General features: G+C 42.4%; 1 long non-coding RNA gene across 1 annotated transcript; it reads right to left on the reverse strand.

Annotated features, from left to right (window-relative positions):
- Positions 1-837: 837 nt before the first annotated feature.
- LOC109370852 lies at positions 838-9824 on the reverse strand. The gene is made up of 2 exons (XR_002121310.1): positions 4802-9824; positions 838-985 (listed from the first exon to the last, which is right to left on the reverse strand). It is a non-coding gene; the product is annotated as an uncharacterized LOC109370852 (long non-coding RNA).
- Between the last annotated feature and the right edge of the window lie 6 nt (positions 9825-9830).

Raw genomic sequence — 9830 nt, forward strand, 5'->3', positions numbered from 1 at the left:
ACAGGAAAGAAAAAAGTTGGGAATCTGCATGAGGTGCTATGGAGCACCTTCCTGCACCACTGGCTCGTAACTGATGCAGCAGCTGATCCTGTGGATGCACATGCAGGGTCCAGTTTGAATCTGAGTTCGAAACCCACTGTAGCTTGGGGTGCTTGAGTCAAGACTTTGTCGGTTCCAGCCAACTGCAATGTTTTTTTTCTTAACTTCGGAAGCGAATAAGCCTGGATTGTTACTACTGTTCTTTGACACTATTGTTTCTGTGTACAGTATAGATAGATACCCATTGACTTTCCCCCCAGGTTCATCTGCTGAGGATTGGAGGTGGAAAAACAGCCTCATGTGCAGACATGGGGGTGGGACACAATTCCTATCCAGCAGCAGAGGGGGGAATGATTTTTGAAATACTCTCTGAACTGGGTTTGATCTTTGAGATGGAAATTAATCTTTTCTGCTTAAAAGCAGTGGTTTCCTAATTCCTATAGAAGTCTTCTACAACCTCTATTATTGAACAGAGTTATTGTTTTGTTGTTGTTCTTTTGTGTTTTTCTTAGGAAAAAAAATCCACCAACTTTTCTGAGTAGTCTTAGTCAAATTTGGAAGGGAAAAAAAAAAGAAGTAAAAAGAAATAAAACCTCTCTCATAGTTCCAAGCCATAATCCAAAGCAGAACAGATGAGTTTTGAAGTTGTTGATGGAGAAAGACCATCTCTGGAGCGCTTTCCAAATCCAGTGGACAGTTCCTCAGTCATTTCCAAGCTGGAAAGAGGCCATTTTATGAACCAGAAAGCATCCATTTTCTGTGTTAGTCCTGAGCCAGAGAGGCTAGTGTCTGAGTCAGTTCCAGGGGGAATGTTTGGCATTTTTCCAGGCTTAGGAGTGTTGCTATCACAGCAATTGTTTGGTGATGCCATCCCAATAAAGCTTCATTATGGTGTTCCTCTTTCTATAAACTTCAGTGCCCTCCAGTGTCCCCAGCAATCACTTATCTAATATTAGGATATTAAAAAATATGGAAAGATTTTAAAGAGACTTATTAAAATGCAATTAGCAGCGTGTACGACTTAAGCAGTGAGATTATTTTAAAAAACGACTTGATTGTGTGGAATGCCATGCACCTTACAGAGATAATAAAGCTGCCAATCAAGTCCATTTTCAAATTAGGAAATTTTCATTCTTTTTTTACAGCCCCCTAAGTGAATATTAAAACTGATTATTAACCTCAGAGTGTAGTAGCGGCCCCTAAGCCTGTAAGCTCAAAAAGAGAGGTTTCATAACTGTAGGTAGCCTGGGCTTCATTCCCCATTTGGACTGGGATGTCTGAGCTTATTTAAAGGGACAGTGTTCACCCTTTGAATAAAGAGCCGTGAAAAACCTGGATGGAACCCTTCTGTGGGAAGGGGCAAGGCTCCAGATCTTGGCATTGCAACTCAGGCTGAAGCACGCTGTCCACAGTGACCCTGCCTGGATATTACACAGCAGTTTTGCCACGAATAAACTGAAGATAAGGGTGCCCCCTCATGTCCGCTCTGTGAATCCCACCAAATCTTACAGCTCCTTAGCATTCAGCTTTTGCTTTAAGATTTGCTGATTGAATGCATGTGGGAACACACACCCTTGTCGTACTCAGGTAGCTGTGCACAGGTGCTCAGCTGTTCTCATGTTATTACTGCTGTATGTAAAAAATACATAACTGGCTTTGCCTTTTTATTTTTCATCCTCCCGAGAGTCAAACAAGTGCAACAGTTCCTGCTATTTGACTTTGCTGGCGCTTGTATTTTACTTATAAAAAATGAATCTTGCTCTGGGAGGTTGTCACCTCGCCCTGATGTGTTACTCCTGCAGCTCTTCACTCTGCTGTCAATGATTTAATGACACTGCCTGGATTTCCCTTCCCAAGCTCGCAAACTGGAAGTGGTGAATTCTTGAGAAGGCAGCAAGCTGTTTCTTGACTTGAATACTTTATTTTGGGGCTTAGGAGGGGCTATTCACTGATTCTGACTGCAGCAGTATATTTTGGCATGTGCTTCACTGTAAGTGTTTGCATACATTTACCTTTGCTGATCTCTCTAGGACCACACACAGGCTTGAAGATAGGCACTCTAGTATTGTATCAGACTGCTGCCAGCCCACCTGCTGCTCTGTAGGAGTGACAGTCCAGGCAATATTTGAACAGGGAGAATGTGACTGAGTTTGTAAGTATCCAGGATATCAGTGATTTGACTAGCACGTGAATCTTGTGACCGTAGCTCCCTCTAGAATCTAGCTATGGCACCTGGACCTACTTAACAGTTTGCATGAAAGCTATCTACGGATCTTTTCAAAGTTATCTGCTTGGGTTGGATAATGGGGGTTAGGAGGATGACAAACTGGGTTAATAGAACATCAGCAAGAGGCAGGTTTTAGTCTAGAATGAGTCTCAAGTGAGACAAGTTTAATGGCCAGGGTTCTGCCTTGATCTTGAACTGGTATTTGTCTACACTGCTGAATAACCACAAGTGATCCAGTATAACAGAGTAACTGACAATCCAGTTCAGGCAACATTACTGGAGGAGGAGGAAAGATGCTACTGCCTCTTCAGAATCTTATCAGTTAATAAATGCTGGAGGAACAGGAGCCACAGAGATGGTGGTATACTTTTCAGGTCTCTGGGCTGAAAAGAAGCACCTCCAGCACACTGAATGTCTTGCGCTGCTGCTCAAGTTGGCAGCGTGCCTCTCTTCTGCTCCCCAGTGCCTGGAGGAAGTATTTTTATGGCTCACCCATGGAGTAGGTGTGGGTGGGAATGTATAGAGTAGTTTGGTATCCACAGCAGGAGGAACATAATATTGGTGATATTTTGGAACTCTGATGGCTAGGAGAGAAAGAAATGCAGTCAACTAGGACAGAGGTAAAGACACATGGAGGATGAGGAAGGTGTGCTGCAGTTGAATTAGTAGAACTGAGTTCTGAAAAATAACTTTTTTTTTGTCCATTTCCATTTAAAGAAAATATTTACTGCTATGCAAATTTTATGTTAATTGGAACCACACTAGAATTAAGGAGTGGTAATGGACATATTTGGGTTTCTGAGATATGAAGTGTATAGTCATGACAGGACAGTAAACAACTCATTTATTAACATATTCTAAAATTAGATGAAGCAAAAAACAATTTCAGAAATACTAAGATAATTCCTGGCAGAGCAGAAAGATTACTGAAAAGGTTTGAGTAAGCACTGCAAATGGGTGATTGCCAGGCTGGGAAGCAAACCTCCAAAAGCATGAAGACTTTGTCCCAGAAGCTGCCTTGCATTCCTTGATTAGGATCAGCTTCAAGAAAAGCCTTACCATGGGTGCTGACAGAGCCAGACATGAAAAGACCACGCTCTACATGATGCCAACTTGCCAGCTGCAGCTTTGACAGTAGGAACTGCCCTGCAAGTCTCTACTCCAGAAACTCACAGCACCATTACACAAATGGCAAAGCAGCAGTAGGAAGCTGGCATGCAGCAATCAAATAAGTTATGTTAAACAACTAAAGAACTGACCCAGCCACTGCCTGCAGAGGCTTACTGAGCCAGAAAGTTTTGATCAAATATTCCTGAATGCGGAAGAAGTGAAAAACTAGATATCCCAGAGTTTACTCCTTTGCTCTTATCCTCTCCTAAAAAAATAGATATGGAAAAGCTGAGATCGAAATTTGGATTTTTTTTCTTTTGTTAGAAGAGGGGAGAGGGAGGAATATTGAAAGTTCTTCACTGGAAAAGAGCAGATCCAAAACCTCAGACCTCCTCTGTGCTTTCCTAACCCAAGCTGTGCTGCAGCATCCCCAGCTCCCCCAGGTTTGCCTCGCTGCAGCTCAGCAGTGCCCTCCAGGTGTCAGCCTTGCACTTCGCATTCATTTCCATCCCTCACCCGCATCTCCAGTGAAGCCCTGAGTTCAGCAGAGATCGTTGACAAGAGATTATCAGAGTTCTTAGAATATTTAATGCATTCCCTAATTTCATTTCAGGACAACAAGCTGAAAGAACCCTGTCCTACAAGGCCTCCTCACAACTGCACAGCTCTGAATGCTGTTGTCTAAGGGACGGTATCTAAATGGGCCCATTAGCTTTGCACAGTATCTGCCAAGGGAGCTGTGAACATCTGCCAGCCCAGGAACAGTTCAGCAGCCAAGACTTTCACTGAAGATTTGTTGGTTGTTTTTTTTTTTTTTTTTTTTAAGGATGTAATGGACACGAGTGTCCTTTCTTTGGCCTTAATTTCTAACCACTTCCCAAGATACTAAAAGCTTCTGCTCTCCTTTGCACTTTGCTACATAAATCAGAATTACACTAACATTTTTCTCAATTGGATCTTGCAGTAGTAAAGCCACTGGAGGTGAGAATGAAGACGAGCACGTGCAGGCCCACCACATGATCTAACCCTGCTCTGACTGCAGGATGAATATTGGTGGCAGTGCAGTTGCTTTAGGAATAGCATAGTGGGAAAGACGGGAAATATTTAAATGGTGACCGTCAGACACACCTAAATGTAGGACTGGGCAGATAGTCAGGATGTCAGAACTAAGATTCCCTTCAGGATGGTGCTGAAGTTTATAATGTTGCTCAGAATTGCTACAAATCGATAGGAAATTCACATTTGAGATGCTTCGTTAGAATTATCTGTGTGGGCAATAATAGTGAAATCTTTTGGCAGCAGGAAGGGAGTGATGTCAAAGTGCAATGGGTGGGGGGAAGCTTGCAAAGATACAACATTTGGTTCAAACAGAACTGTCTTTCAATTTATTGAGTGGAAATAAGGATCTCAGTGGAGTCTGCTTACCTCGTAGGTCTTGAGATGACATGCATGGATGAGAAACAGGGCTGAGTTGAGGTGGTTAAGCCTGTGGCACAGGCCGCAGAAGAACTAACAGGTAGCAGCAATTTTCAGTAAATACAGAGCCAGGAAGGCTTCACATACGGGCTGATGATGGGTCCAAAGGTCTGTGGTGCATTAACTGTCATGACACAACCAGAAAATAAAATAATGAACGCTGTTCCCCATAAGGTCTTCCAAAAAATCTGTGTCTTGAGATTTTTGCATGTTTTAGGAGAAGGTTTGCAATGACAGCATCGTTCTGGGCATCACCCGTTTCTCACTATGAACATCAAGAATGACCTTGGGCAAACTGGCTTACCTCAGTTTTCCAAACAGCTGTGTAACATTAATAGGTCAGTGTTCAGTTAATTGCATTATAAATGGAAAGACACTAAAAAGACATGAAAACATTCAGAAAGCAAGACAGAAATCAGTCACCTCTGGCAGTTTCAGTAGCACAAGAAGTCCATTTGATCACATCCAGTAGCTCTCATCAGGAACGACTTTCTCTCCTACATGCATTAGTTCCCCCCTTTCCACAGCTGTCAACAATTTCTCACATAAAGGTCTCGCTTTTCTTTCAGTATCACCTGTATTAAGGCCAATTATGTGTTCTCTTCCTTTCCTTCTTGAAAGTCATTTACATGAAGAATCGCAGAGCTAAGGTTAGAGATACTGGGGGAGGGAATGCAGAAATATAAAAGTGGAAATTTGGGTGGGCTTCAATTTATGGTGGACAGCCAAAGAACGAATGTCTGATGTCACAGTAAATCATTTATATTGCAAATGATTTAAAATAATGAAAACCCATATGCATTAAATTTTGCCCTGTACATCCATTTGACATATTTTAAGTAGACAAAAGATAGATTTTACATAAATCTTTCGTAAATGTTCTTTAAAAAAATATCACCAAGTAGACAGTACAACCAAACCATTTTAAAACTCTTTGTCTCATACTTGAGCTTCTGCTTCAATGCGCATGGTTGCAAAAAATTATGCCCACTCTTAGAGAGGAAAGAAGAAAAAAAAAAAGAAAAAAATAAGGAAAGCCCAACAAAATAGCTTTTAAATTGAGTCTGGCAAATTTATCCTTTACAATATTCGAATTTACAGGAATAGTTGCTCAAGTTTACCCAAGCCACCTATGGTTTTAGCATTGAAGGAGTCTATTTCCAAATGCAGGTGTAAATACCAGTGTTTGTATTCACTGCAAACCAGGTGCAGGTGTAAGGACCTGAAGCTAGCTCCCCAGCACAGCTCCCTGTCTGTGGATTTGTCCTTTGGTTTGTGGCAACCTATGCTGATGGAGATTCACACTCTCCTGTGCTGGGCGTTACTGCATAATCTAGAAAGCCTGAATCCTAGCTGCAGTACACTGTACAAAGCAAATTCCTTTGGAAGATGCCTGCCACATCTTCACCAGGAACTTAGTTCTGAGACCTACTAGGTGCTTCTGAGAACCACAGGCAGACATTCTTCCCAGGCTCTGCTGTGGATGGGCCAGAAAAACTAGGGAGGTGACTTGCAGATGGTTTGCTGGTTCTGCCAAACAAAACAGAACGAAGTTAATTTCTGCATTCTCCATGTACAAGATGCAAACGTTGGGCAGTTCCCACAGGTGAAGATGTCAGACGCTATGTGCTGTTCTGCTTTGAACCCTGATTTTCAGCTTCTAAAAGCAAGACTCCCATATATGATCACAGTCACAAACTCCGCTAACTTAAATCCTCCAACCACGTTGTCTATCCGCAATCTAAAACAAAAGGGTGATATTCGATGCTAGCCTCACAATGCCTGCCATTTGTCTGCGAACCTAGAACACAAAACCAGAGAAAACATTCCCCAAGACACTGCTCTGTCTCAGTAGACAAGTAAGAATTAGCAACTGTGTCAGCAGGAGCTGGAACACTACAGTACTGCTGCTTGCTCAGTATAACAAGCAAGTCGTTTGTGCTCGGGTCCTGCTCGGCCTCCCGCTTCCATGGCTTCCACCCACTGTCTGTAGCTCACAGCTCAGAAACAAAGGTAGCAGTCATCACCAAACTGCCAGCAGATGCTGCAGAGCTGAGAGCGGCCTTTTGTCACCACTGCTGCCTTTCCTGCACATTTTCTCCTTGCCAAGTGCATCCTTCTGTAGATGAGGGGTCTGGGAAACCACACCTGGATGGCTGACCCCAGCTTTCTCAACAGAACACAAGCAAATCAGCCTCACTCCCACAGACATTCATCACCGATTCTGATAGTTTCTTCTTCCTCTAAAACTCAGCATCTGTCTGGCAGTAAAACAAGCAGCAGCAGTTTCACTTTGTAGTGTAGCAGAGGAAGAAAGCCAGAGTTTTTCTTCCAAACAGCTACAAGTGCTGGAAGGTCCCAGGCTAACACGCACCACGTCCTTCTGGCTCCCTGCAACAGTCAAGCACGCAAATCATTTGGCTTCAGTTGTGCTTGCTGTGAGCTTGAAAAACACATCAGCAGTTCCAATCAGTTTTGGAAGAGTTAAATAAATAGGGACAGGAAATAAGGAACAAGAAAACCATCTCAGGTGGATTTAAAATGAAATAATTGAAATGGTGGCCTTTTAGGATCATGGGAAAGTTGCTTGCAGTATGTCAGGTGCTGTAATGAAGTCTTAGAACTGCTTCAGCAAAGGGGATTAGGAAGAGCACTGCTGTGAGAACAATGGACTGAGAGCTCTTTCCAGGTATTTTACATGGGTGGAAGCTGCTTATTATGTTTAGGAGAAGCTCTTCTGTAAGAAGTTGTTTCTAGGCTGCTAGGTATTAGTAAATTTTTTTTACATAAATATTTCATTTGCAGTTTATCAGAGTTTAATATACCATTTGTGATCCTGTGTAAGACTACTGCAGAGCTGATGCAAGACTGGTCTCAGCACCAAGGGTTAAAAAACACTGAAGCCATAGATTTTCATGTTTTCATTCCCTGTCCCTGAGGGCCTGTTACTGCACTGCAGTGGGTTTGCTGGCAGGACTGTTACTGCCCACCTGGAAATGAAGGCAGAACATCACCAGCCTTACACCCAGCTAGGGTGGGATAGTTTGGCTGTGACTGTAAGATATGGCTCCGTGTGTTCTCCTCAAAGAGAGGGTCTGGTGAGGTTTTTAATCTTTATATTGGGAAGCTCCCAGTAAAAGCTTTTTATGTGTACGTAAAGCAAAGTTTTCCTTTGCTTGTATGCGGAAAGTTCTGCTTATGGCAGACATTTCTGGGGAAAGGAGGAAGTAATTACTGCAAATGTCCTTGTGATGAAAGCTATGAAAGCTTCTTCAAAGAGAAAGGGAGAAAGATAAGTATTGTAAAGCACTGCTCTTCTGTGTGTGAATGGATTTTCAGCTGTAGCTAGGAAAATGAAATATTACTGATCTCGCCCTCCTGGGAGGGAACAGTATCTGATATACAACCTGCTTAATTGAAGGCTCAAATGGCCTTAAATGACAAAGAGAAATAAGTAACTGAAGAGCATCCTGTTCCTTTAGGTAAATACATGCAAGGTGGGCTTTACTTGGTGCACGTGGTAGGGAGAATTGTGCTTATAAAGGAGCAGAGTAAGGCTGACTGAAAGGGTGCAGGCTCTTTTTTTCTTGCTATATGTAGTCAGAATGAGAACCAACATAGAGAATGTGACCTTTAAGTTGCTCAGATTTCTCTACAGAGAACCTTTCTCCAACATCAAGAGAGGGGAAATTGTGATTGTCTCTCCCACTAAGAGTGAGAGATGCACCTTACTTACTATTGGCAAAACCAAGCCAGAATCTGATTACACTGAAATGCCATCATTATTTAAATCCTTTTTACTGATCTAACTGAAGTTAGAAATAGGCCTGAGTACTCCCTGCTTATCTGTTTTGCTTGTTTGTTTGTTTAATCATGAGGTTATATTTGGATGCTCATTGATGTTGGTTTTTCACCCCAAGTGCTTTTGGGAAAGAGAACAAACAGCTGATCATTACGGAGTTTGTTTTTACCCCTGAGCACGCTTAACCTAGAGCAGCAAATAGTTACTGTATTGCATTTTCTTTTTTCCTATGGGCACACTTAACTCGATGCACATGATGGCTAGTACCATGGTACTGCATTTGGCTGCACCCATGGGCGCTGTGAATTGCCAGTGTGAGAGAACTGGTGAATTAACTAGTTGCCTGCCTGCTGGTGTAGTTACTTCAAGAGAAATACTGCTGGTTTTTGCTTAACTTATATCTAATAAACATGCAAATAAACAGTAGGAAAACACTGCAATAATCCCTGTTTTTACAGAAAACATCACATTTGTTTAATTCTAAGGTTGGTTGTTGCAAAATCTGAGGAATGAGCTCTGGAGGCCAGAGTCTCTCTTGTGAATAATCACCTTTCTTCCCTTTCCCTGTGCAGACAACAAACTAACTGCCCTCCTCTAGCTCTTACCTGCACAAATCTAGCACAGGGTTGATGTTTACTCTGCTCATTAATAAGATTACCAGCAGATGCTTTGTCAGATAGAGGTCACTTTGGCTGAGTGCCACGACAACCTTTTCAAAATAGCATGATTGCTAAACTATAGCTTTGACTTGAAATGGTGCAGTAGGTAATGTTGACATGCTGCAATTACCGCTCAGTCCTCACAGCATGTTCAGACAACACTGACTACCTCCGTGCTGATTTGGCAACACCAGAACTGGGTTTGGGACGCGTCTTGTGGATGGCTGGAAAATGTAGGAATTTCAAGAGAACGCCTACATGAAGCATTAGCTTATCTCATCAGCCTGAATCTTGTCAGTCGCTCTCAGAACTCTGTAGAAAAATGGTAATTAAATGATAAGGCTGAGTCTAAAGCTACGAGGGCATAGATGGGCCAGGTTTCGATGGTGCCAGAGCCAATTTTTACAATTGCAAATTTTAAGTGGGAGCCTTAAATACTCAGCAATTCTCTGCATTGATGCAAGGAACTGGATTGGCCCTTCCTAGCAGTAGTCACCTACCTTTACTAATATTGCTT

This window comes from Meleagris gallopavo, chromosome 23 (assembly GCF_000146605.3).
Source record: "Meleagris gallopavo isolate NT-WF06-2002-E0010 breed Aviagen turkey brand Nicholas breeding stock chromosome 23, Turkey_5.1, whole genome shotgun sequence".
Lineage (NCBI taxonomy): Eukaryota > Metazoa > Chordata > Aves > Galliformes > Phasianidae > Meleagris > Meleagris gallopavo.